Source organism: Chrysemys picta, chromosome 15 (assembly GCF_011386835.1).
Source record: "Chrysemys picta bellii isolate R12L10 chromosome 15, ASM1138683v2, whole genome shotgun sequence".
NCBI classification, from domain to species: Eukaryota; Metazoa; Chordata; order Testudines; family Emydidae; genus Chrysemys; species Chrysemys picta.
The window spans coordinates 33,347,208-33,374,523 of record NC_088805.1 but is presented as its reverse complement, the minus strand read 5'-3'; the positions used below and the strand labels follow the sequence as shown (position 1 = coordinate 33,374,523).

Genomic DNA, 27,316 nt, shown 5'->3' with positions numbered 1-27,316 from the left:
TTCCACTCTATTATTATTTAAAATCATTTTTATAGAGCTATAAATTGACATGGGCACTTGATAGTGCTCATTACAAACTTAAGAGCTCTTCCCCACCCTGAACGATTTACAGCCCAAGTAAGAGAAGATAGTCAAATCCAACACAAGAGAAGATATTGGGAAGTCCTTAGTGCGCCTGCAGCCATGTAACAAAATGGCCCCACAGAACCAATTTAATTATTGCATGGTACAGAGCAGCCAAATATCTTTAACTTGGACGAAACATGACCAGCCGTGTACTCCTATTTTAAAAACAAAATGAAAGCAATGTTCTGGAGAGCAAAATAGTTCCAATCAGTATGACAACTTCTGTGCTGTAATGCGCCTCCTCACCCCTAAATATAGACACATGGTGCTCTTTTTATGATCACCGGAGCAGCCAGCACACCATCTTCCTGTGCTTGTTTCATATAATTCCTTAGCTTTAGCATCAGAGGAAAAATAGGACCACTTCAAATACAATTTAGATTGGGATGGCTGGCTGTTTTGAGATAGTAAAGATTACAGAAGAACATGCAGAAGCAAAATCCTTCATTTTTTTTTTTTGTTCCAATCAAGAGAGAGTTTCAGAACATCAATTTTTGTTAATTCTAGCTGTCTACAAAATGGGTATGAATTTAGCTGGATCTCTGACTGTGCTGAGAGATGGAGGCAATGAACATGTAAAAAGTTACAAAACTGAAATGTAAAGAACCCCCCAAATCCTTGGAGTTAATCACAGTTTTAACTTCTCTGTGCACATAATTATATCAAATGTTCTAGATAAAGAAAAGTGTTTAGTGGACACATCATTCTAATACACTTCATTGGTTTTCCTTGCTTGGACTGATGTACATCCAAGAACTGACACATGCATGTTTTCAGAAATGAACTGTGTAGCTTGCTGCTCTTACTTGCACTGGGTTTAGATATCCACTACTGGAGGAAAGATTTGTCGTTAGTTCTAGTTCTGAATTCTTTGCCATTGGCAAATGGAAATATAATTTGACCTCGCCTTGTTGCCAAAATAGAAGCAAAGATTCACAGCACTAGCTGCTGACAGATCTGTTGCTTTTATAATTTGTTTGTGTTTTCTGGAGAGAGCGATTACTTTTTAGTTCAAATAATTACCCAAAGCCTCTCACATTTGGATAATTTATTTTAAACCTCTTTATACAAATGACTTTCAAATATTTTCCATCACAGAAAGAGTAGGTTGAAAATCTCTTCCTTGAATCAGACAGATATGAACTTCAAGAGATGGAAAAACATGCAGTTGGAGAGATGGTGATACAATGACATTTTTATGTCTACCTATTAAGCATAATGGAGGGTTGGTTGCTGGCCCTAAATTTGGAACGGTTTTTATCTAAACCCTTAATACCGAAATAGTTTCCTGTAATTACTGTAGTGCAGGGAGAACTACAGCTAGGTAAAAGGGATAAAAACTGTTACCTGTCCAATTGTATCAGCCATAATTACTGCATTTCTGAACTTCTGTTTTCAGAGATAAAATTTATTGCAATGATTGTCAAAAATAAGTAGGTTAAAAGAAGACGCAGAAGAAAATCAGAGATGAGGAATATCAAATGAATAATGCTTAGAAAATGGTTTAGTCTTAGCCTCTATTTTTTTGGTGATAATTATTTTATCTCAAAGGTTTATGGATCAAAAAACTTTTTTTTTAAACATTAACACGATTGTTTTTATGTTGGTCAAATTTAGGATATGGAGTTATAAAATTTAGAACTGAGGATATTTTGTCAGTTTCATGTTAATATCTAATCCTGTTGTTAAACAGGCCTATTCAGTTCTGGGTTCTGTTTTTACTTTTTGATGGAGCGTATTTCTGCTGCTTGTTGTATGGGGATAAGGCCACAACATTAGGACAGTGTATCATTTGCTTGAAATTATTGTTTAGATTATATTCATTTTCAGATTGAAGGAAACTAGTCTTAATGGGTGAGGGATAGTATTTCATATCCTACATTTTGTTTTGGCTTTGTACATGGTGGTAACTTTGGATTCCTAACCTACCACAGCAAGAAAAAATCCTGTATAATTTTCAAAGTGGTAGTGCCACTTGATTGTGGTATTTGATCGTATTGGGCTCATATATTCAATCAAACAATAGCTGTTCTTACTTCAGGTCTGAAAAAGGAACCAGAAAAAATTGCTTTAAACATTTTGTAAAGCCAGTTTGGTGTAATTCTCCTTTCTCCTCCCTATCACCTTGCAAAATGTACTTTACTTCTCTTCCCCCTCCTCCCCACCCCCTTTAGTGTGGAATAGATTTTAAAGGGTTTTCTTTTTTAATGGTTTTTGATGACTGCTCTTGCTTTCAATAGTGGTCTGGCCCAAATAAAAATGGTGAGCAGTGCCCATTACTGAGCTGTAAAAGAATGGGTTATGCAGAAAAACCATTTAGATAAAAATGTAATTTTCCCTTCCACATACAGTGCTAAGAATTAATAGTATATTCTTCCTAAGTGGGCACTCTTATATTATATTTTTGCCTTAATGAAATTCTTTCCTAAACAGGAGCGTTTCATTTAAAACTTTAGAACAAAATTGATCTCTCTTTATCCCTTCAGAACTGGTGCCCCAGTTTTCACCAGTTTTTTCTCTAGTTAAATCTTGCTGAAAAGGCTGTTACTGTAGCATATCCTGGAATTTTGTTGAAACTTTTTATACGTTGGGTCCAAAGGTGTATGATTCAAATATTAGCACAGTTTGATTCTCCCTTCTTCAGGAACTAAGTTACTGTGCATTTCTTATGTATGAAATTTTGTATCTTCATTTGTGCCTTTTGATTGATTGATCTGAATGTCAATTGTGTTCTTACCGGCTTTGTTAGGCGCCCTCAGCCCATGGCCAGAAAGCAGTGAAGACACTAATAAGTCACTTACTCATTTTTGCAAGAAATACTACAAAAGAAGAAATACGAAAGTCAAAGGTTAGATGGTTTACTTTGTGGTCACTATCTAGTTTATTTGTGTGTGCGTGCTGAATGATGATCCATCATTTTAATAAATCTTGAGCACAGATGGTTCACTTAAATTCATTATTATACTATGAGTGCATTGTTTTGTGAAAATAATGCCCAGAACAATTTCTTTAAATGTCTTAAGCATCTTCAAAATGATTTTAACAAACAATTTTTCTCTTGAAATAAAGAAACACCTAATGGAAAAGAAGGAAATCATTGGCTAGAGTAATGGGAGAAACTGTGGTGGAAAGCCCCATTGAAAGAATCTCTCTCTCAAAGAGTCCTTCTGAGGAACTTGTCTGTCTTCACTTTTGTGGTGTTTACTGTTTGGCTGGTCTGTTGTTGCTCTTGTTTTCTCATTATTAAAGTAGCACAAGGGCCAGTGGTTCCCAGGAAGGATTGTTGTAGTGCCTTTTGTGCCAAGTAGATCAATGCAGTACATCCCACTCGTATTTTTGGTCACTAGCCTGTGAGGCATGACTGAGAGTAGTAAATCTGTGCCGGATTAGTCTCCATTGGACACGATGACAGAAGATTTTATGCAGTTTGGAGGTGTGCACACACACACCCACCCACACACCCCAATTTTGGGTGACAGTAATTCTTTTCCTCTACTAGCATTTGCTGTTTTCTTTTTAGGGCATTTATGTCACAACCAGACCCTGATGTGCTGCTGTCATTGACTCTGGCTTCATGCGGTCATGGGTCATTAGCCAGTGTATGTGAAAGCCAAGGTATTTTTTCTTCCCTGTGACAGCTTTTCCTTGGATTAGAAGGAGCAGTTCCCTGATATGAGTGAGTAATGGTCATTCTTCCATTGATGTAGGTATTCAATAGACAAGCAAGCACATTTGGGTTATAATAGCTTTCCGGCAACCATGCAATAGTCATAAATAACCAGTCTCGGGCAATAGAAAATTAGACCTTATAGTAATGCTTTTAACATTTTCTTTTTTTAATAAAGGTGGGTGAATATCACAATAGAGAATTATATTTTAGGAGTGGGACTAATGGAAAAAACCCCTTGCTTCAAGCAGATTTTCACTGCTCATGTTTACATAGAAAAAAGCATTTAATTAAAAACTTGTTTGGCAATGTTCTGATGAGTATTATTAACACACGTCTATATTTAACAAATATTCATGATGATTAAAAAAGAACAGGAGTAAATATACCTCAACGCCCCAGACTTCTCACAAAATAAAAATCTACATAAGCAATATCTTTTAGGCAGCCTCTCGGAATATCTGTTGGGAGAAGCGTGTCTTGAGGTGTCTTTTTCTTTACTGCAAATTGTTTTTCTTATGATGCATTAAATACAGCAAAAGAGACTTCCTTGTTTTGCAGAACACCTGTCCTCTGAAATATTTCAGTACTAGGTTTATAAACCAACAGCGGACTTAATGTCCATAATACTGCTTAGAAAATACATCTATCTGCAAATTTTATAAGAATTAGCAGTTCTGTTGCAGTGGCCCTGCAATTGGGGTCTTTATTAACTTTCCTGCCCTTGCCCAATGGTGGGCTTCAATTCAGTTTTTGCTCTTCCACCTATATTCAAAGGGTCTGATCCTGTTCCCATTTAGGTCAGTGGCAGAACTCTCATTGACTCTAATATTATAGGATCAGATGCAAAGAGAAGAGGAGGTGGGGATCCTGTTTGTTCAAACATATTAGTCTTCTAAATTTATTTTAATTTACAGTTATTCCTCAATTACTTAAACATATTCAGAATAGCCTTGAGCACTCGTTATCTGATTTATTTTAGTTTCTTCATAGTAAAAATGTGAATAGTCTGCAACTGGGCATATCTCACAGACAAAAGAATAAAATGTTGCAGTTTTGGTGACAATCAAAGAACCCTATGCAGAAGCAACTGCCAAAGCTTGACAAAATGTAATGCCTCTTTCTTGAGGTGACAACAGCGCTTTATTCAAAACCTTACATCTGTCTTCAAACACAGTGGGGAGGGAAATTCTACATTCACTAAAAATAAATAAATTTTAAAAATCCTCCCTGTATATAAACAGTATATTCCAAGAGTCTCCTCCCCACCAAGACTCTTGCTTTACCATCTGAAAAAAGGTAGAAATCAGAAAATTGTGGGTTAATCTATTTGACAGGGTACAATTTGGTAGACCTAATTTGCAAAGAATAAACTATTTGTTGAATAGTCCCCCCCCCATTTGCATATTAATGGTAAAGAGATAACAAAACTCTAGAATTAAAGATTCAAAATTTCTTCAGCAAATAATTATTGGTTTGCAGATTGTGAATTTGCAAGTATTTGTGATTCTCAATTAGTGTTCAGTCTTGGTTAGCTATGTAAATCACTTAGCATTGCTTGTTCTTTGACTGGAGGACGTATGTACCTAACTAACATACTAGTTGCAAATTATATTTTTGTGTGTAATATTTACAATTTGCAAATCATGCTGTTGACTAGTTAGATTTTCCAATCTATGAAAAGAAAAATAGTACGTAATTTAGGTAATTTACCAACACAACTTGAGGTACAGATTATATATTGAATTGTATAAGTTCCAGTTTCATTCATTTTGTGTGATTCATGTAGCCAGTACAGTGCAGATTACAAATCATGTATTTTGCAATCAAATATGTAATTCACTGAAAGCAAATTTTGAGAATTTAAGTTTTTTAGTTTAACACTTGCTCTTCGCAAGTATTGTGACAATTAAGCATGAGCTCTTGAATGTTGTAGAAAATGAAAATAAAAAGGTCACAAAAATGATTGAATCAAAATAATTTTAATTTAAACATATTTGTGAATAACTATTTCCGATGCTTACTCAACTCTAGTATTTGAAGGTGTATAGCAGGGGTAGACAACCTATGGCACGCGTGCTGAAGGCAGCACACGAGCTGATTTTCAGTGGCGCTCACACTGCCCGGGTCCTAGCCACCAGTCTCGGGGGGCTCTGCATTTTAATTTAATTTTAAATGAAGCTTCTTAAACATTTTAAAAACCTTATTTATTTTGCATACAACAATAGTTTAGTTATATATTCTAGACTTATAGAAAGAGACCTTCTAAAAATGTTAAAATGTATGACTGGCACATGAAACTTAAATTAGAGTGAATAAATGAAGACTCGGCACACCACTTATGAAAGGTTGCCGATCCCTGGTGTATAGTGTAGTATAGAGCATATGTTATATCTGAAGTATCCCAAAACATGCTGCTATTAGTGAATATTTATATTGCCTTAATGGTCTGAGGTATTGATATTGGCATCCCGTTGTGCTAGCTAGCGTATAAACACACACAAATACGCAGTTCCTGAATATGCAGCCTCTCAACATGCAGTAAATATCATTGCACAGCTCTGTTCTTCCCCCTGCTCCATTCCCAAAAACAGTGGTTCTAGGACTTGTACAGCCACCTTGTTGTTGCAAAATGTCATGTTTTGCATTTCCTAAGAAAAGCCAAACAGAACACTTGTCTTCTAGATTTTAGTGCATTTCCCCCCACTGCTTGACCAGCTCTAGTACTTAGAACTAGTGTGCTTTGCAGTCTTGTGAGTCACCTGCTTGCCCTTTGAGAATGATGCTTGCAAGCACACACCTGCCAGGAACTGTAGTCTGCAGTCAAATTAGGTTTTGGTGTTTGTTTGTTTGTTTGTTTGTTTGTTTATTTATTTATTTATTTATTTATTTTTTAAGAGTAACTGCATGGCTCAAAGGATTGGGTATGGGCTACAGGACCTTTCCCCTTTAGATCACCAGGTCAACGCCAGCCCAGGTCAATAGTGACCAAAGTCATTTCCATCTGAATCATGTTTGTTGACTTATGTGAAATGTGTTGGTGGTCTGTCTCCTTCTTGATGGACAAGTGTGCACATCACAAAGCAACTGCGAATACTGGCATTAACTGACACTCTTGTTGGCAGTCTCAGCAGAGAGGCCAAAGACTGAATGGGCCAAGGACTCTAAACTACCCTCTACCTCCTCCTAGCTGTCCCTCCAGGTCAGGGGTGAGGCAAACTGGTGAGGAAGGGTTTTGAGAAGCTTGTCTGTTGTGTAATATTCCCTGTTCCATGGCTTGAAATCTGGCCTCCTGAACTAGCATGAAATTTATATTAAAAATAAACAGAACAATGTTTTAAAACCAGGCTTGGAAGGATTAATTTTTTACCGTAAATGAATATCAATTTAATTTGAACACACACAGAGTGACAAAATATTTCTATTGCTCATCAAAATTTACAAATAGGCAAAGTAAGAAAAATGCTGCTTGAGAACTTCAGAGTTTGATTTAAGGGTATTTACTTTGTATATTTTGGGACATGATGTTGACATTTTGTGTGTGACTGGTTATAAAGCTAACTTTTTGAATGGCCAATGTCAACTGTCATTAATTATTTTGACCCTCCCATTGTCTAATTCTGCATAATTTCCTGCAAATGTAAAATTTTAAGTAAATAACAATAGAAAAAAAATCTTTAAATCCATAATTTTGAACTGAAAAATTACATAGCTAAAAGTAAAACAAAGCTTAAAAATAAATGTTATCTGTTGAAATTAGTGTCTCTCTCTGTGTGTGTGTGTGTGTGTGTGTGTGTGTGTGTATATATATATAATATAAAAAATCAAATTCTGCCAAACCTATTTAAAATTAAGGTAGATGCAACAAATGATTTGAAGTCATAAGAAAACTCTTTAAGAATATTCTCAAAAAGATTAAAAGGCAAAAAACCCCAAACCTTCAGGCAGGAACTGGAGTATGAACTTTCAGCTCAGTGCAAATAAAAATTGCCAGGGTCTGTGATTGCTCCAGGTCCATTGGGTCCATGAATGAGGTTGGAGCTAATAAGGTGGTGGTACGGGTAGCCAGAGCGGTGAAAACTGGAAGGTGCTGTGAGTGCATTAGGGCTAGACCCACTAGTGCCTGAACTATAACCTCGTTAGAAATACATTTGCTAATAACAATGGCTAAGGATCCAGAGCCTGCGTGGGGCCTGTGGCACCATAACGTGTCTGACGACAATTCTGTATTTGCATATTTTTATTAGGTCAGAGTAAAAATGCATCTGCTTAATATGAATTTTGCTGCATAGGTTTAAATACAATTAAATCTGAAAATAATCCTTTAATTAGGGTTTGCCTATTAAATCTCATTCGATAAATTCTTTATCTTTATCTTTAAATCCTGGTAAGGTTTTTGAGCAGGGATTTTTGTTCCCTAGGGTTCTTCAAACACTAAAAAGAACCCACTGTGTCTTTAAACTCTTATATCGCCAGAACCTCCCTTACGAAGGAGAAGCGGGGAAAGGGGCCCTTTCAGAATTAATTAAACAAACATCTAGCCAGGCATGCTTCAGGTTTTTACCTCTAAACGTCTACCTCTCACCCAAGTCAGTTGCTGATTATTATTATTTTATTATTTAATCACAGCCATTAAAGGAAATTTGAGAGAGATCCCTGTTCTCCTCCGGTGCTCCTCTATCTATCTGCCCAGCCTGTTTGTTTGTGTATGGTTAAGTTTGTACGCCAGTGAGAAGCAGAGTGGAAATGTCAGGGGTCAGACTGCAGGCAGGCAGGGGAGCAGTCAGGGCGGCTTCAGCTGCAGTCTGAGTTTCTGAGAAATCTGAGATGTGTTCCAGAAAAGGTTAACTCTTTCCAGCACAGCTGCCTCTCTACTCAAGGAAAACTGAAGAATGTGGATAGTAGCAATAATCTGACTTAAACTAGTTTATCATCAGATTTTGAGTTGCTTTTATGTCTCTCACTGATATCCACAAAGGTACAAACAGACTTTTTTTTACAGACTTGCCATCTAATTTATGTTGAATAGATCAGCTTTTTTTTCAGGCCTCTTGCCTCAGTCAGTAGGCATAAGAATTTGCCTACCTTGACAGCATTGTATCTGGAGGATATGTCTGCATGGATCCTGGCATCTAAGAAGGAAACTGCAGAAAACTTCACTGTGCTGCCCTTCTAAATCAACAAGAGCCAGTGGACATACAACTTATTGCACAAGTCTTGCAGTAAACAAAGCAGTATAGGTGCCATAAAGGACATAATTACCTTTAAAGAATTTTTTCAGTCTTCCACTCTCTCAACATCCCTGAAGGTTGTGATGCGCCAGCCCTCAGAAAGACCACTGTCAAGTGCCAGTTTAGACAGCCTACCAACCTTCTTTCCCACTAACATGTAGTCTTGAAGTTGTGTATGTTGTGCTGACTTCAGTGTGTACAGTAATTAGTAAACAACTGACCGGTTACTCAGTGGAATCCTTCGAACATTCTGAATGGATGAACCACAGTGTCCTACGTCTGCACCATCCCATTTGCAGGGAAAGGAATATTTTAGCACCACTATGCTCTTATGTTGAGTCAGCACCGTCTTTTACACAGCACAGGTTGTCTGTAAATTCCCTGGAGTGAAATCCTAGCTACACTGAGGTCAGTGTGAGTTTTACCATTGATCAGTGGGGCCAGGATTTTACCCCCATATTTAATAGCCATCATGATTTCACTTAGACCCACATGTTGGTCTTGTAGTTGCTTGGTTGTAATAGTATTGGCAGTCCTGCTGGGGTGACAGACTGGATTAAGGTCTACTAGATTTTTCTTCTTGCACTGCTCTGACAAAGTCAGGAGCCACAAACAATACACTACAGGAGCAAGTCAAAATGGTGGCACTGTGAGGTGTGACATACTCTTCCTAATGTCCTCATTATACTGATTTTGATGATGTTGGCCCCAGGCTTTAAACTTTGTGTACACGTGATTTGAGTGCACTTGTTTGCACATGCATACTTTGTGGACCAGGAGGGCTGTTAAGTCGTCAAATGTTAGCATAGAACTACAAATTGCATTTACAAGGGTAGGCTATTTTCTTTACTCTAAAATACACAGTCACTTTTAAAAGTAGTTATGAATATGCCAAAGCAATACACTCCACTGTAGCTTTTCAGAGTTAATTGTATCCTTCATACACACAACAGTTAGGACAGTCATGCTACAGCTCCACTTCTAATGGCTCCCTGCTATGCCTAGACTAGGTGTGATGAATTGGGAATATGTCTGTACAATTTATGAATTTTATGTGAATTATGAACTCAGTATGCCTGTATCAGGCTGCAAATTCCATTTTGAATGTGCAATCTGTTGCCTTCTCTATGGTCTGTTTGCCTCTGTGTTGGGCTGGAGCTCCAAAGGCGGGTGGCAAAAGAGTGACAGAGAATAGTTGATGCTAAGTACCCTCTTGTTGAACTCTAGTTACATGAGACAAAAGTCTGGTCCTTGCCCAGAAGAATTGGTAGGGGGAGACGGAGACGGGTGTTGCCTTGGCAGAGGGAGGGGCTCAAATGGGGAAGCTGGCAAGCGTGCACATCACCTGACACAGGGTGGCTTTAGAATTGTAGAGTCTGCTTGGGAGGCCTTCTCTCTGGGCACTTGCCATGTGCCAGGCTGCCTGAGGCGGGGGCATCCTGACTGCTGGAACACAAGTGATCCCTGAGAACTCCCAAGAGAAAGGTGAGCTAGTGAGGGGCATTGTGGTGTCAGAGGTTTGTTTTGTATGGTCTGTACTCTCCTGTACTTTTACGCAGTGAAGGATAAAAAAGCACAAATGTGTTAGACTCTGTGCCAAGTTTGCTGACTGCATCACAGTTACTGCGTGCCCCTGAGAGAGTTAAACAGTAAACCAGATGCTTCACACCTTTGGGGTGGAGCTCTGGAAGGGGGTGTGCGTAAGTAACTAGGGTTCAGTGCTGATCCGGGGTCCTAGCGCAGGTGCCTGAGCTCCATTTCTGAGAAGGGGTGAGAGACTGAGTCAGTGCCCAGGGAATATGCCAGAGGGGCCAAGGGAGGAGCCAGGGCTGCAGCCTGCTGTGGCTCTAGAAGCTTAATACACCCCAGGGGAACCAGCTGAGAGTCTTGGACTCCTCTCACAGCCCTCCTTGGGGGTGACCGGCTGGGAGCTCTCTAGAATCTGTGACACTGGGGCTTACCAACACCTGTAGTGATGCAGGTGCCATTCCCCAGTGTATGTTTGGAGACCTGGGCATGCTGAGGTGGGTTGAAAAAGTGATGCGTCTCTCACTTTTAATCTTATTTACACCTAGTATTTGCTTTAAAATTCCTCCTCCCTTGTGTTAGTTTGTTTAATGAAAGTTGTGGCACTTGGCTAAGCCTTGGGGAGCATGTATCAGAGGAGTGCAGGAAATGAGGTGGGGTTCAACCATTAGGAGCAGGGTAATCATAATAGAAACCCAAACCTTCAAATGCAGTGGGGTAGTCTGTGTAGGGTTACCATATTTCAGGTTCCAAAATGAGGACATGGTGGGGGGAGAGGGTACCTGTGGTGGGGGCACTCATTGGAGGCGGGGCGGCCCCTGTCACAGAGGCAGGGCGGCTGGTGCAAGCCTTGGATGCAGAGACAGCCGCCAGTCAGCGCTTCCCTGTGGGTCGGTCTCTCTCTCTCACACTCACACACACACACACTCACACCCCCCAGCCCCAGGCTGGGAGTCAGCAGCTGGGTGAGCGGGATCTGGCAACTGTGGCTGCAGGGGAATGGGCCAATCAGCTGCAGATGCAGGGGAGGAACCAATTGGAAAGCGGACCAATTGGGGCTCTTTCTGAGCTGCAGCCTCTGCTCTGCAAAAACCCCGGACATTGTCTGTTGTTTGAAAAATCCCCACAGACAGAGGACGGAGACTCAAAGAGGCTTTATCCGGGAAAACCTGAACCTATGGTAATCCTAAGTCTGTGCCTCTGTTATGAATTCCATAAAGCACATGTCTGCAGCCTTCCCGATGTCTGGGCCGAATAGCTAGATAGATCTGATAGTTCTGCTTCCTAAATGTAGACATTTAATGCCTGCATAGATTCTGTGTAATTCCAGAAGCCAGCTTGGACTTTGTGTGGTTAGGTGTTGATGTTGATTTCAGTATTTAAATACTGAAACTACACTTAACCCAACCAGTTCTACACCTTTCTGTCGTGCTTAGTAGGTTGTGCATATTATAGAGCACCGCAAATCTCAGACGTGTGTGGAATGGTCATAGCCAGATTAAGCAATGTACAGAATCTAACCAAATTCAAGCCCATGGTAAAAATGGACTCTTACCTAGTGAGAGCCAAAATGGCACCTGGGTCATAAAGGAAATCTTAATAACTTTAACTCCTATATGAATGGTCCATGTGAGGCTGCCAGAAATACTATGTGATTTGATGTTTCAGACTGACAGTGTTCCATTTATGCTCGATTCCACACTTTCTATGTGGCAGTTCTGGGGAGGACCCGTGTCACCTCATTACTTTAAAGCAGAAATGTGCTGCTGCCTGGTAAATGCCAAATTAATTGCATTTAATTATCACTGATAAACCCCCTAAATATTGCTTGCAATTATTTTGGGAGATTTTTCTACAGAAAGTCAAAGGCCTCATGATTGGAAGGAGAGCAGGATCAGTATCTTTCTAGTTTTCAGGTAGATGGGACTGTGTCCCAGCTACAATCTCCTGGCACATTTCCCTGATATGCTGGTCTTGGAAATCTTGTACAGTAACTCCTCGCTTAACCTTGTAGTTATGTTCCTGAAAAATGCGACTAAGCGAAACAATATTAAGCGAATACAATTTCCCCATAAGAATTAATGTAAATGGTGGCGGGTTAGGTTCCAGGGAAATTTTTTCACCAGACAAAAAATCTATCGTGTGTGTGTGTGTGTATACATACATACATACACACACACACACTATATGTTTTAAACAATTTAATATTTTTCACAGCTATGATGATTGTGAAGCTTGGTTGACGTGGTGAATTTAGAGGGTGGAAGACGGTGGGATATTTCCTAGGGAATGCCTTGCTGCTAAATGATGAACTAGTACTCGGCTGAACCCTCAAGGGTTAACTCATTGTTGTTAATGTAGCCTCTCACACTCTACAAGGCAGCAGGAATGGAGCGGAGGGGAGACAGCATAATAGACACACCTTGTGTGTGGGAGAGAGAGAGAGAGATGCACACTGCCCCTTTAAGTAAGCTGACCCACTCTTAAGTGCATTGTCTTTTTAAGTGGATCAGGAAGTTGAGACAGCAGCTGCTGCCCCAAGCTCTCTCTGTCCGTGTCCCCACCCTGCTCTATATGGAGAAGGGGTAAGCAGGGTGTAGGAGCAGGGGAAGGGGGACACCCTGACATTAGCCCCCTTCCTTCCCCCCCTGCACAGCAAGCAGGGGGCTTGGGGAGCAGCTCCAAGGCAGAGTACATGAGCAGCACATGGCAGTGGGGGGAGGGACAGTTGAACTGCCCTGCAATTGATAGCCTGCTGGGCAGCTGCTGCACAGGGAACTTAGGGGAGCGGGGAGCTGATGGAGGGGCTGCTGGTCCACCCTGGTTACCAGCCCCCGCACCAGCTAGCTCCAACGGGCTACTCTTCCTGCAAGCAGTGGACAAAGCAGGAGGCTGCCAAACAACGTTAGAAGGGAGCATTGCACAACTTTAAATGAGCGTGGTCCCTAATTGATCCGCAACGTAACAACGAAACCACGTTAACCAGGACGACTTTAAGTGAGGAGTTACTGTAGTTGATTTTGGTTCAAGTGGCAAGTGCTTGAGGAGAAGAAAAACATCATAAAACTCGGAGTTTGTTTCCGCTGAGATTGCTCCCCTTAACAGCTGTCTGCGCCTGCCCTGTTGCAATTTTGAGAGTTAGGTATGTGGACTCCGTGGAGATATGGCTATTGGAGAAAAAATTGGCTTATTTTCTTCCCCTTACTCCGCAGTGAAACCCTTGGACCTGGTTAACAAATTCCATTTTTTTTAAAAGTGAATTTCTGTCATCTGTGGCCCTCCTTCACATAACTGCATACTTCTGTCTGATCATTTTTAATTTCCTCTTCAGAGAGATTTCATATAAAAATGTTCAATACAAAAAAACCTTAAACCACATCAGTTTGAGCTTCAGCTACCTTGCCCGCCAGATCTTCCCATCCATTTCACCTGGCTATTTCAAGATGGACCGGTGCTTGGTGATGTTGCCTCCATCTCCTTTCCTGTGTTGCAGTCAAGCTGTGCATATTAAATTTGGGATTTTTAGCTACTTAAAATAGCTGGAAAATGACTAACAAAAACACACCTAAAAATGCATTTTAAAACAAAAGCCATCACTGTGCCCTGCCATCCTATTGCATTCTATCTGCGTGAATGGTGTATATCCGTAGCATACATCCATGCAGTCTGTGTTGTGGTAGATTCCCAGCCTTTGTATTTGTTTCTGGTCTGGTTACTTTTCCTTGCTGTGTTGAGTGGTGAAATTGATTGAACTCCTTTTGATTTTAGGGCAGACTGTTTGCTAGGTACTCACTGTATAACCTGCTTCTTCTGAGAAAACAAATTACAATGGAGGCCCCCTAAAGAGGATTGGGAGATATTTCAGGGTAATACTAAAAAATAAACGGGACAAAAATAGCTAAAGGTACTCTACGCTTTCCTTTAGTTTATTGTAAGTCTGTTGTGAACTACAATTCTATTTTCACAAATATGCCTGTGCAGCTTAACCCAGACTCTTCACACACATGGTCATCACCTCATGGTATTCGAAGAGCTGAGTTGCGCAAAGTTCATGGGAGCTCTAGCCTTTGCCTGTGGCAGTTGTGTATTGCAGTCTCTTGTGATTGTGAATTATGGGAATGGCAGAGGCGCTGACAGGAATTGCAGGCAGAACTGGGGGAAACATTGAGAGGTGTGGGAGGGACTGAAAGGAAATCCAGAAACATGTGGAAAACTTTTCTTCAGTAGCCAGTGGACTCTTAGAGACACCTTCTCTAATGATTAGAATAGACATTGTGCCCAACTCCTCCAGGTCTGGGAGACGTGCAGTACCACAGAAAAGGAAGAATGGGTAATAATGTGATTCATGTTTACTCTAGGTTAACATGAGCTCATTTAATTTGTGTCCTAAAACTAGGCAGCCACAAACTCCCTTGAAAGGAGTCTCTCACCTTTCACTCAATTCACTTAAGGGAAGTAGTGATTTCAATATGTAATGTGCGGGATTCACAGTCTCCTACTTAGCGTTGCCATATCTGTGCATTTCCAGCAATTATGTGAAGCTGCTTTATGAATCTGTCGAGAATAAGCTGAAATTTACATTTCACTCTGTGCATAATGACCATTTATTTGTTGCTGTGACTCCATTAATACACTCACTTCCCTTGCCAGTGTGAGTGGGCATTTTAATGCTATTTTTGGAAGCTCGTTCTGTGCACTGAAGCCCACATTAGACTGAAGGTAATATTAGTACTTTTGACCCGTGTGTCCTCGAGATGAAATGAGCTGCAGCAAAGCTTACCAAAATGATACGACTGGTTATAGAAAGAACTGACTGTTAAAGTAAATGTTGCTCTTTCCGTTACCATTTTCTGGCTGATGCTAATGGTGATGGCTGTACACTAGCCTGAAGGCCAGCGTTCACAAGCCAGCACGGGGCCCTTTTTAAATTTCACACATATTAAAGTAATTTATTAACCAAAAAAAGCACATGAATTGATGAAATCTGTTTTCAGGCCTATGCTTCATTCACAGGACAGCCTTCTGAAAGTTGTTTAAAGCTTTTCAGTGAGTAATAACTTGCTTTCAGAAATGTTGCCCTATTGGTGGTTGGTTGGTAGGTGGCTCCTGGAGGAGGGCAGGGGGCTGTGAAGTAGAGTCAAGTGCATGGAAATTGCAGGCATTAGTCATCATTAATAGGCTTAGCTTCTTGTTAAATGTCAAGGTGGTAATTTAAAGTAGTGCATTTAAACATAGTTTCTCTCAGTTTCAGTCTGTCCTGAAATAATGCTAAACAGCATCTGGGAACTGTTTTCAGTTAAATGAACGAGTATTTAACAATTCTTTTGTGGCTTTGGTGGGGTCTGAAAATTCCACCCTGAATCTTATGAAAGTCTGTAGATTGTCTCTGAATTCTGGGATATCATGAGATGGAATTCACTGAGTTTGGATTGGTGTGGAAAGTTGCCTTGTGGTGGTTTTTTGGAAGCCACCTGGGAATACAAGGCAAAGTTACAAATATTGGACTCAAAAGTCAGCATCCCATCTGTTCTGGGTGCACAGGTTGTGGTGTAAAATGGGCTCAAAATATTTAAACTGCAAGTGAGTGAAGTAAACTAACAGCATGGGAAACATCTTTCCAGTCAGCCAGTATTCACTGCAACCATGGAGCTGACCCCTCCTCTCTGCCTTAAATATAGGAGTGGCTAGGTGACCGAGGCGCTCCGTAAACATAATTGTCCTGATTTGCGTGCACAGCCAACAACCCCAGTTCAGGATGCAAGCATAAGAGGGTTGGGGTGGTGTGTGTGTGTGTGATAGACTTCCTGCCAAGCTGATGTAAGACACTGGGCTTAATTTCCTTTTCTGTGTCCCTAAGTGAGGACATTTGGAGAACTTGAAATGCAATGAAATGAAATGCACTAAAAGTCAACAGATTAGAGAGAATTTTTTCTTTGCCTTTGTCCAGTCCTGGTCCCCTTTCAGAACAGCAGCAATTTTGGAGTTCCTTCCGGAGAGTCACGGACAGTAAAGAGGAGATGGTGCTTTGTGTGAAAGCTTACTTCCCAAAACTTGGAGCTGTTAGGGAAGGTGGTAGTGTTTCATCGGAGGGGCTGTGCAACTCATAAACACCCATCTATTCTTTATGAATGGCAGCTTCTTCTGTGAGTTGCAGGTGTGTTATTGGCATAGACAGTAGTATCCATTCTCATCAATAACAGGTTTACACGATGTGTTTCATGCCTCCCCAAAGTGAGTCATAAAAAAGTCTTTATTCCCTGTTCTTTGGCACTTTCAGTTCTATGGTGAAGGGAGGCGTTGGGAAATAATGCAGAGCTCCCTATGGGTTTAGTGGCTTCCAGTTGGTATGACATAAATGGCATTGTACAATTGAATCAACTGTAATGGGGCATATTCTAATTTCTAGACTGTCACTTGCTTTCTCCTAGAACTGTACAAAAGTGATTTCGTCTCTGGGGGTGTTCTATTGAGCACAATGTCATAACTTGGGCCCAGAGGAAGATTCTAACTATATGAAGCTCTTTTGCAAATTCAGGCCTGTATTCAAGAAAAGTATGGAACATCTCCAAGGGTCTGTTCTCGTGTGGGAGCAGATAAATGCTTGGCAGGGCCGGCTCCAGGCACCAGCTTGGCAAACAGGTGCTTGGGGCGGCCACTCCGGAGAGGGGCGGCAGGTGCAGGTATTCGGCGGCAATTCAGCGGACGGTCCCTCACTCCCGCTCGGATTTTGCCGCCGCAGATCACAATCGCGGCTTTTTTTTTTTTTTTTTTTTTTTTTTTTTGGCTGCTTGGGGCGGCCAAAACCCTGGAGCCGGCCCTGATGCTTGGCCTCTTGTTCAGGAGACCTATGATGATGTCTGACTAGATAAAGTAAAATGAGTGTTGTTCTAGGTTGCTCAGTTTTTAGCGAACATCATAGAGTTAGCCACAATTTGCCAGTTCAGGAAAAGGCCAGGACTAGAAGCAGTGCATGTTAGCAGAGATGAATTGTTGGAGTTGTGGAGCAGGTTTGTCTGAATCGTCTCTGGCTTTGCCACATAGCTTTTATTTTGTGAGCACTAAAATCCCCCAAATCACCCCTAAAGAGAGGGCAGAAAGAGCTTTTCTGTGGGAGTTGCATATGATGCAGTAAAGAGTTTGTGTTAAGTCGAAAAGAGGAACTGGAGGCAGTCAGAAAAGAGGAAGGATATCAGTTAAAATCTGTCCATTGTCCCCTGCCATCAGGGCCGGCTCCAGGCACCAGCTTCTCAAGCTCCTCTGGAGAGGAGCGGGACGTCCAGGTATTCGGCGGCAATTCGGCGGACGGTCCCTCACTCCGCCTGGGAGTGAAGGGCCTCCCGCCGAATTGTCGCCGCGGATCGTGATTGCGGCTTTTTGTTGTTGTTTTTGTTTGTTTGTTTGTTTTGGCTGCTTGGGGCAGCCAAAACCCTGGAGCCGGCCCTGCCTGCCATTGACACCTAAGGGGAAGCAGAAGCTCGTCCTGTCCCAAGGAAGAAAACTGAATTTTCTCCACAATTCCAGACCTTTCAAATCTAACCCCGCGGATGTGTTGCTTCTCCGGGAGCCACATAGTTGGGAGAGAAATAATGTAATAACTTCCATGGAAATAAATAGGTGGAGGCTTTCACTCTTGCTGGGCAGTGGGGGAATGTGGTCAGGGGGAGGAGCCTTTTTCACCCTTCCCTGCTAGGTGTCGGGGATTTCTGTGTCTTTTCCACTGATCTTGATAAAAAGAACAAATCTGTTTAAACTGCATCTCTCCCTCCTCCCCCCCCCCCTCTGCAAACTCAAGGTCATACTGTACTGTAAGCTTACTGCCGCCTCCACTAATAGCATAAGTCATTTTCCCACTTCAGGCGTTCCCTGCCAGGCACTGCACACACTGCATCTGGGCAGAACGTTAGTGACTGAGTGGGCATCCAAGAGACAGGCACCCTTTCGTGCACATTGGGGCTTTTAAAGCAGGAGGTTGTGAAATGACTTTAGCCCATGGTGAGGGAGGTAATGACTTGCTGTTAACTCTGCCACACACTCTCAGCGTCTCTTTCCTCTTCTGCACTCTTCTCCTCCTGCCATTCCTTGTGGAAATACAAACAAAAAGGAGTTAAGAATAAAATAAAAATTCATATTTGCAGCAAGTGTTTCACTGTGTTCTGTTACTTAACTTCTGGGCAGGCAGCGAGGATTAGCAGAGCCCCTTGCCAGCTCTGACTACTTAAAGCAAAATAAACATCTTTGCAACATGGTCTGATACTTGCTCCCTTTAGAATCACAGGCACCTCCAATTAATCATCCTGTCCACAGAAGAGGAGTCAGTGAAGATTAGAGGATGCTTGCCAGATTTGACAAGCTGACGAGGAAGTGGGGCACTGATGCAGCATTAAGGGTAAATAGGCTATGTTCCCACACTGGGGAGCAGTGGTGGTGGTCCTTGCTTTTCTCTCTCTCCTAGGTGAGTGATGTCTCTTCTAGCCGAGGCAAAGTCTAATGCTTTAATGAGCAAAGCTTTTTAGTCTTTTGTTGTGGGATATATTAGTGGTCTAGGACAATGCTCTGTTTTAGGCACACAACTTTGACTAAAGAACCTTTCTTTCTTTGTGAGAAAAGGCTTCTACAGTGTCACTCGTCTGGTTATAAAAATTCTTAGGTTAGATCTCTAATAAATCCATGGGCTGGCCAAGCCAAATGAGTTCTTAAAATGTTAATGCTGAAGATGTGGCCCATACATTGCAGTTGAGGAGTTCTGTGCATGCCATTCCTGGGCAACAAAGAGGAAATCGCCTAATCCATATTTAAACTGTGCATATAATTATGAGTCATAGGCTTTATCCGCTCATCTGAGCAACCACATAAACCTCATCTTTTTCTTTAATTTTATTCATATGTAGATTAAACAGTAAGTAAAAAGAATGTTCCACATATACTTGTTTTATTGGCTTTAAATCAGAAGCATAGATTGCACAAGTTACAAAAAAAGATGGAAGCAAAAAACCATACTAGGAAGAATAGGTCCGTGATGGAACAGATTACACTTCTTATTAGGTGGCAGCAGAGTGCTTGTTGCTGTACAGAGTCCAGAGCAAAACACAATTCCTGTTCTAAGGTGTTTAGTCACAATAGACAGTCCAGTGCATGAACACAATGTGCTGGGGGGAGGAAAATGGATTTATCACACTGGTTTTTAAAAATAAATCTCATTGCTATTTTTTCCACTTACATCTATAAATACATATACTTCTACTCCTAAGGCTCAAGAAAATATTTTGTCCAACATTTTATCAGCATTAGGTTAGTGAGCAGTTAAGTAGCTCATTTGTTTACAAACATGAACAACTGATTCTGTTTTACATTTCAATTCTAAGAGTAAATTGATCTAGAGAGACTAAATCCAATCCGTAGATAAACATGAAATGTTTTCAGATGTTTTTCTTGAAAACTGAAAAAGATTGTTCTGTAGTGTGCACAGATGCAGAGCCATGTGCCTGAACCAATATGTCAAACTGTCATGTGGGAGATTTGGTGAAAAACATCTTGTCCTAAGGGAATAATTTTAAACACTATATGTAGGTTTATAGTCCATAAGAGATCATTATTGAAATCTAGGCCCTCTTATGGTAGTTTGGCCCTTACTTAACAGGCTCAAAATGAACAAAAGCCTATTAATGCAGCCTTTGAGTTGTTCTGGAATAGTAGGGGGAAACTGATCTTTGATCAGGGAGTACAGGATTTTGAACCAAAACATCTGATTTAGCCTTAACAAGATCAGTAGCAATGTGAGAGCTTCATGCTTGGCTAGTCATTGAGGGCGTACTGCAGTGCACTGGGCCCACGCTGTGCTGGGTAGATGGGACTCTGGGGCAGCCAAGGAGCAGTAGCAGTGGCTTTGTCAGAGCCTTTGAAGCAGTGTAAGGGACAAGCCCTGAGGCAAGTAGCCATTCCAGGGATCTTTACCTCCTGTTTGTCACTTTAATCTTACAGTAATGCTGCAATGTAGAGTGGAACCCATTCCAAACCAGACCTTTACCAGACTGTGATCGTACGCTCTCACTCGCTCCTTGTCTGCATCTCTCTCCTCCTCCTTTCTGTTGTTGGCAAAATTAGAGAAATGACACAGGCAGAATTCCATATCCCGAGGAGCATAAACTCTCATTGCCTTCGTACAGCATCTCGTATCGCCTTAGCTATGAGCTCCCCTAATTAACCTCACCTTTGGTGTGGGGATATGTAATATGCATTCTACCAGAGCAGGTGGAGATGTGTTTTAATGGAATTAGAGTTTCTGGAAATGAAGTCAGGGCACATCTTTTGTTGAGTGGTACCATCCAACTGAATAGAATAGGTTTTTATTTTTAAAATGTCTTTTATGTAGCATCTTCATGTGCAGAAGCTTCATGGAGAAGTTAGTTGTGGGTTGAAGAGAGAAAGAGAAGATGGAAGCTCTAAAGAAAGAATGTGGTTCATTGCTTCAAAGAAATGGGGTATACTAGGTTACATCTTCATTAGAAAAAAAGGTGTGCTTTTCCTAGTGTGGACAACGCAGTTTGTCATTTTCACACCGGACATTTGTAGTGAGTTTGCTGGTCGAGATGAACTCGGAGCTTCTCCATAGTATATATATATTAACTTGACCTGCTCACACATGTGAAAGCTACTGCCTTGTCCACACTAGTATTTTACCCTATGTTAGCTAACACACGGTTACAAAATACATCTCTTTTAGTCTGGACACAATGCTAGACAGCCCAGTAGAAGCAAAAGAGCAACCTCCTAAATGTGTAGGATCCTGGCGAATGGGTGTATCTGAGGTATGCGAAGGGCTGCATGAAGTATGCTGTTGTAAACCTTGATCTTTTGAGGCTTTATAACTTGGCCATAAAGAGTCAGCCTGGGCTGAAGCTTGGTGTGTAGTCTTTTTGATAATGTTTTTGATTAAAAAATGTACTCTCTCTCATCCCTTTGCTTACTGATGCTATGTGTATACATTCTTCTCTGGCTTTATTTGGTTGTCAGTCCTGAAAATGCCATTTTGTTAGTTGAAGAATGAAAACATGAGAGAGGATGGCAGAGAAATGTGGTATTTCTGTTCCCTCATTGATCATAATTTTTAGGCTATGCCTACACTGTGCCACAGTGCGGACTGTGGGGCAGAGCCCTGCGTGGGCGGTGGGACTATTTTTTAAGCCTGCTCCTGCCTTGCAATACCTACTCCTACCCTGCAATACCTACTCCCTCATTGTTCCTTGCATTTTTATCCGATTCCCACCTGCAAAAACCTTAGATTTCACAAGAGAGACAAGTATCAGAGGGGTAGCCGTGTTAGTCTGAATCTGTAAAAAGCAACAGAGGGTCCTGTGGCACCTTTAAGACTAACAGAAGTATTGGGTGCATAAGCTTTCGTGGGTAAGAAGGTCACTTCTTACAACAAGGGTAAGAAGTGAGGTTCTTACCCACGAAAGCTTATGCGCCCAATACTTCTGTTAGTCTTAAAGGTGCCACAGGACCCTCTGTTGCTTTTTACAAGTGAGACAGATTCCCTTATGCTACTAAAAAACAATCCGTTAATATATTATTTATAAAAAAGAAATTCAGACATAATTTTTACCACTTAAAGAATAAAACAGATTTTGCTTAGACCATGTAAAAATACTTCCTTTTATAATAGACATCAAATATTTTTCTATCCCTCACTTAAATTTAAGTATTAAGTTTTAAAGTGTTTCCCACAAATTACCATAGTCTGTCTCCCCTCCTCCGCCCCCCCAATCCCGCCAGATCGAAGTATGTTTTACTTGCTCCCGTTATTATGGCAGCAGATCCTGCGGAACCCACAGTATCCCAGTCCCGCGGCAGTTGCATTCTGACTGCTCTGTGTAGACACTGCTGGCACAAATGTTAAGGTACCTAGTTTACACTGTCTGAAAGAGGACTATGTTAATTCAGACAAGCCCTTAAAATGTGTGTGAATACTCATGACTTCATAAAAAAATAAGTCTTCAGTGAATGTTCTGAAATACATGCTTAAAATTTGCAATTTGGACAAATATCCCTGTCAGTAAACAAGTTAACCAGAATATTTGTTGAAAACAAGCACATGTGGGTGTGAACGTAGTCAGGCCTCATTCATTTAAATGATTGCAAATAATTTTTTATAGTGTTTACCCAGCTCTTCAGATGTTGTGGCTGGCTTTTAGAAAGATCTGTGTGCAAGTTGAGGATAATAATTGTCCATGTTAGCTTCCAGGGCATTTAGTGTTTGGTTCAGGAATTTTCTCCATCGTGTACAGTGTGGTACTATTGGCCCAGGTACATATATATTTTTTTCATCTTCCTCTGAAACACCGGATGCTGGATGCTGTTATATGCAGGATAATGGGTTTGATAGGACATTTTCAGAGGATAGTAAAGAGGAACACACATTTTCCAATGTTAAACTTGGCATTTGCAATAACTCAGCATGGTAGGTTTAGAATTATCAGAGCTTTTCCCCCATTCCCCCTTCAGGTGAGAGAGCCAGAGGACCGTAGCTGCAGCCAGAGGCAAAATGATCACCTTAGCCCTGCAGTTGAGTGTCTCCCCCAGATGTAAAGGGCTAGAGACCTGGAGAATATGCTTGGAAGTGCTCCTTTGAAAGGGTAAATGCAAGCTGGGGACTCAGGAGGTGGTCACGAAGCAGGTAGCTCTTAGGTACGGGCTGAGTGCCCACTGAGGATCTGGATGGAAGTGAGCTGGAAATTTCTAGAAAGGAAGTTGGTATGCTATCAACTTCAGCTAATCTTGCTTTTCTTTTGTTTTGCTATGATGTTACGCTGATGCAGTACATATCCAGACTCCTTTTTGGATGCTAATTGCTTTATTTGCTTGAGGTATATCACCTTACTCTGCACGCACATTATATATCTTAAACATTTCATTTTTTTCTGTAGTTGAACATCGACCACCAAGAGAGGATCATTTTCAAGTGGCATGTCCTACATACAAATCAAATTTTTTTCCTTCGCACCTGTCGCAGATTCTAACACACGATAAATGTTACTGTTGAACAGGGAGTCTCCAACACAGTTGCCAAGGATCCAACAAGCAACACAGCTCTGTTAATGCCAGAGTAACAATCCCATTGCTTTCATGAAGAACTTTTTACAGCTTTCTTGAAGTAGTTTTCATAGGATTACTTTTATATTTTAAATATAATTCCTGTGTGAAAAACATCTTTAAAATTCTTTGCTTACAAAAAGTTAGGTTCACACTGTAATTGACCATCGCTTATCCTAAAATTGGCCTCTGAGGCAGTGAAAGGCTGATGACACCTTATTGCTTTATCTGATTAATTTTAACCTGCCGAGTCCCATCGGTCTCTGCTAACAATACCCCTCAGGATTGAGCGTGTATTGCATAAAGCAGGTGGTGTGGCGTGGTTAGTTTTAAGTGAGGCAATGAAATGCTGAGGCAGGCCTAGTGACACAGATTTGCGGAAGCTGCATTATTGTTTTTGGACAAGTGTCATAGTAGAGTTTGCGATGTTACTCATCAAGTGGAACAGATTCCCTTCCATTTTAAACACAGAGCAGGATTCCCACAGGAAAATATTTGTTTGCCGACTTTAAAATATTGCTGCTTTTGTCAGGGAAAAATCTATATTTAAAAAAACCCAAACACACAGAAAACCCCCTGTGTGAACTCACACCCCGTAAATTGCTGTTGAATTGGCTCTTGTCACCCGAGGCCCATCTGCAGCACTCACCGTCTTCTCTGCCACCCCCGGTATTTAAGGTGACCAGACGTCCCGATTTTATAGGGACAGTCCCAATATTTGGGGCTTTGTCTTATATAGGTGCCTATTACCCCCCACCCCCGTCCCGTTTTTTCACACTTGCTGTCTGGTCACCCTACCGGTATTAGATCTACATCCTATTCAGTGTCTAACAAAGAGCAGCCAGTGCCAGCTAACTCCCCATGCAGCTGAGTTTACTACCCATCCAGATAATGCCTGTAAATGATACTTCACCACTTTAGGGCTTTACTTACTTGACTAGCCGCACTGCGGTCCATGAGTTATATTCGTCTCTGGTGGAACTCCACTGAAATCACTGGGACTGCTTATGTGAGGAGGGGAGCAGAATTTTGTCCTTATTGCTTTGTCAGGGGCTGACTTTGACACACACAGAGTGAAAAAGTCTGTATTGATTGAAATGAAAACAAACATAACTTGAATCTCCACAGATATCCCTGTGCCAACAGAGACACACTTCCTCTTTTTTTCCCCCTCCAGCAGAGGAAGAATTCTGCTGTCAAACGAATCACAAAGCACTGGCTTTTCCTGTACTGAGACCATGTGTCCTACACTTAAAGGAAGACCTAAAAATAGAAAAAAATTCAGGTCTTGTGTATTATGTAATAGACATGAACAAGACATAGTTGAGAAAAATAGATTTTTTCCATTTGATCCTTTTTTAGTCCTCTGTTGCCTCAAGCAGGTTTATTTTTTTTAACCCAACATTGCAAAAGTGTTTATAATTAGGGCAAATCATTAAATAAAAAAAAATTCATTTTTTAAAGTCCCTAAAAGAAACCTGAGTCCTTGCCTTGTAGTTTTCTTGGCGTGCCAACATGTTAGTATTCTGGATTCCACCTGATAGACTTTGCTATTGATGTAGTTAATAATAAACCCTGAAACTGCTGTTTGCTATTCTTTGGCTTGGACAGAGTGTGGCTTTGGCATGGCCATGCTGCAGGATGCCTGAGGTGGGCCAACTCCACAGCAGATGAGTGACTGTTGTGCACGTGGCAGGGGTTGGAATGCCCAGAGTGAGGTAACTTGTCTTGTAGTAATTGTTCAGGGAAGTAATATTTTTGGGAGAGGGTCGGAGAACCACTAACAGGAAAACCCCTCTCTCAGCTCTTCTTGACCTTGAAAGGAGGTATGCTTTGTCTCTTCTTTTAACCAAATTGACTCTATGGTGATTTCATTATAAATACAATTTCTATAAGGAGAGGAGAAGCAGAGGTACATCAGTGACGGGAGGCGACATAAAACACCAGCCAATGACCACTGCTAAAAACAGAGTCTGTCTTTTAATGCCCTTTATTCCCTGTTTATCTCCTGCTTTCAGCAGTTCCTGCTATTTCCCCATGCTTTTCCTTACTTGTAGCCATCCATTCATTCAGATCCTCGTAAGAATTGTCTTTACCACGATACCTACAAGAAATAAATCAACCAAGCATTTTTTAAAAGGAAAAATCAACCATGCTTTGTGCACACCTTGTTGAATATCCACGTTGCCTGGATTATTGCCTTGGCCACTGCACCTTCACTCCTCGAGCTTGATACCTGTTTCAGTCTTACGCCATTTAGATTTTAACATCAGGGGCAGACCATGTCTCTTATGATGGGGAGGGGAGGACTAGCACAACTCTAGGTGCTCAGTGAATAAATAATTTTCACAGCTCTGTAAATTACAAGGCACTGTCACCCACGTCAGTGTTTAGAAAACCTCAGCATCTTTGACCTAATGATACTTTTTGTTTATTATCACAGCAGAGAGTGAGGACGTCTCATCTTAGCTTAGAAATTCAAACTGAAAACACCAATATGCTAGGCAGGCAGCCCTGTAATATTGTTTTGTGTTGCCTTTACAAATTATCATACTGATCTAGCACCTTGCTAAGTAGGTATCTAAGTCCCTAATCCAAAACAAAGCTCGCATTCTTTTCTTGTATAAAGGCTCCATATAGCGTCACCGTCCCCAGTTCTGACCTATTTCTCTATGCTGAGTAGTGATCGTGTAAGAGTGAGAATGTTTCTAACCGGGCTGGCTCCAGGCACCAGCCCACCAAGCATGTGCTTGGGGCGGCACCTGGAGGGGGGCGGCGCGGCGCTCCGGCCCAAAAGTGGGGCGTTCCGGCTGCCGGGGAGAGTGAAGCCGCAGTGGGCTCGCTGCCCTCCCCCCGGCGCTCCGGCCGGTCGGGAAAAGCGGAGCCGCGGTGGGCTCCCTGCCCTCCCCCCGGCGCTGCAGCGGACTCACCGCCCTCCCCCCGGCGCTCCGGCCGGTCGGAGAGAGTGGGTCTGCGGTGGGGCTCGGCGCCCTCCCTTGCCGCGCTCCCCGCGGGGGGCGGCGGGAGGCTTTTTTGCCTGGGGCGGCAAAAAAGCCAGAGCCGGCCCTGGTTTCTAACATCCTGAAATAATCCAGCATTAAAAGCATTTTCAATTTTAAATCAAGTACTGTCAGATTGTGTTGGGATTTTTTTTATGACTAATGTAAAATTGATATCCTCATGATTTTGTAACAATTCAGGTCCTCTTCATATTTTATTTGATTTAGCAGCAGGTTAAATGAGGGAACTGTAACTTGCTCCATGACGTGTAATAGGCTAATACTAGTTAAGCTTATGGAATACTAGTGAGAGATGGCGGGGGAAAGCCTTAATAGGGTTCAACATTCACACCAGTTCTCTGACCGTCTCATCACTACTCATGCAAAGGGGATAGGGTGGGATTTCGAATGGGACTTTGCTCTGAGCTATATGTAAAGGTTTATACAGATCCCTACTTCCTAAAGGAAGAGGCTGTCCTGTCTGCTGTTGATGCTTATGCTTTGTTTTGGAGAATGGTCATTTGATTCAAGCTCTGTGGTGACCCTGAGCATTGGTTGGCATTTGGGTAGCGAGTGGGTGTGTTGTGGTTATGACTAATAACCCAAAGAGAATTCTTGTAACTAATGTCACGGGTCATAGAAGCAGTGAAATTCCATGTTGATGTGAAGGTCCAGCA

At 41.6% G+C, this 27,316-nt stretch overlaps 1 protein-coding gene across 4 annotated transcripts in view; it reads left to right on the top strand.

The window, feature by feature from the left end:
* Positions 1–27,316, top strand: part of MN1 (MN1 proto-oncogene, transcriptional regulator) — a 195,102-nt gene that overhangs the window by 13,353 nt on the left and 154,433 nt on the right. The window lies entirely within an intron of this gene.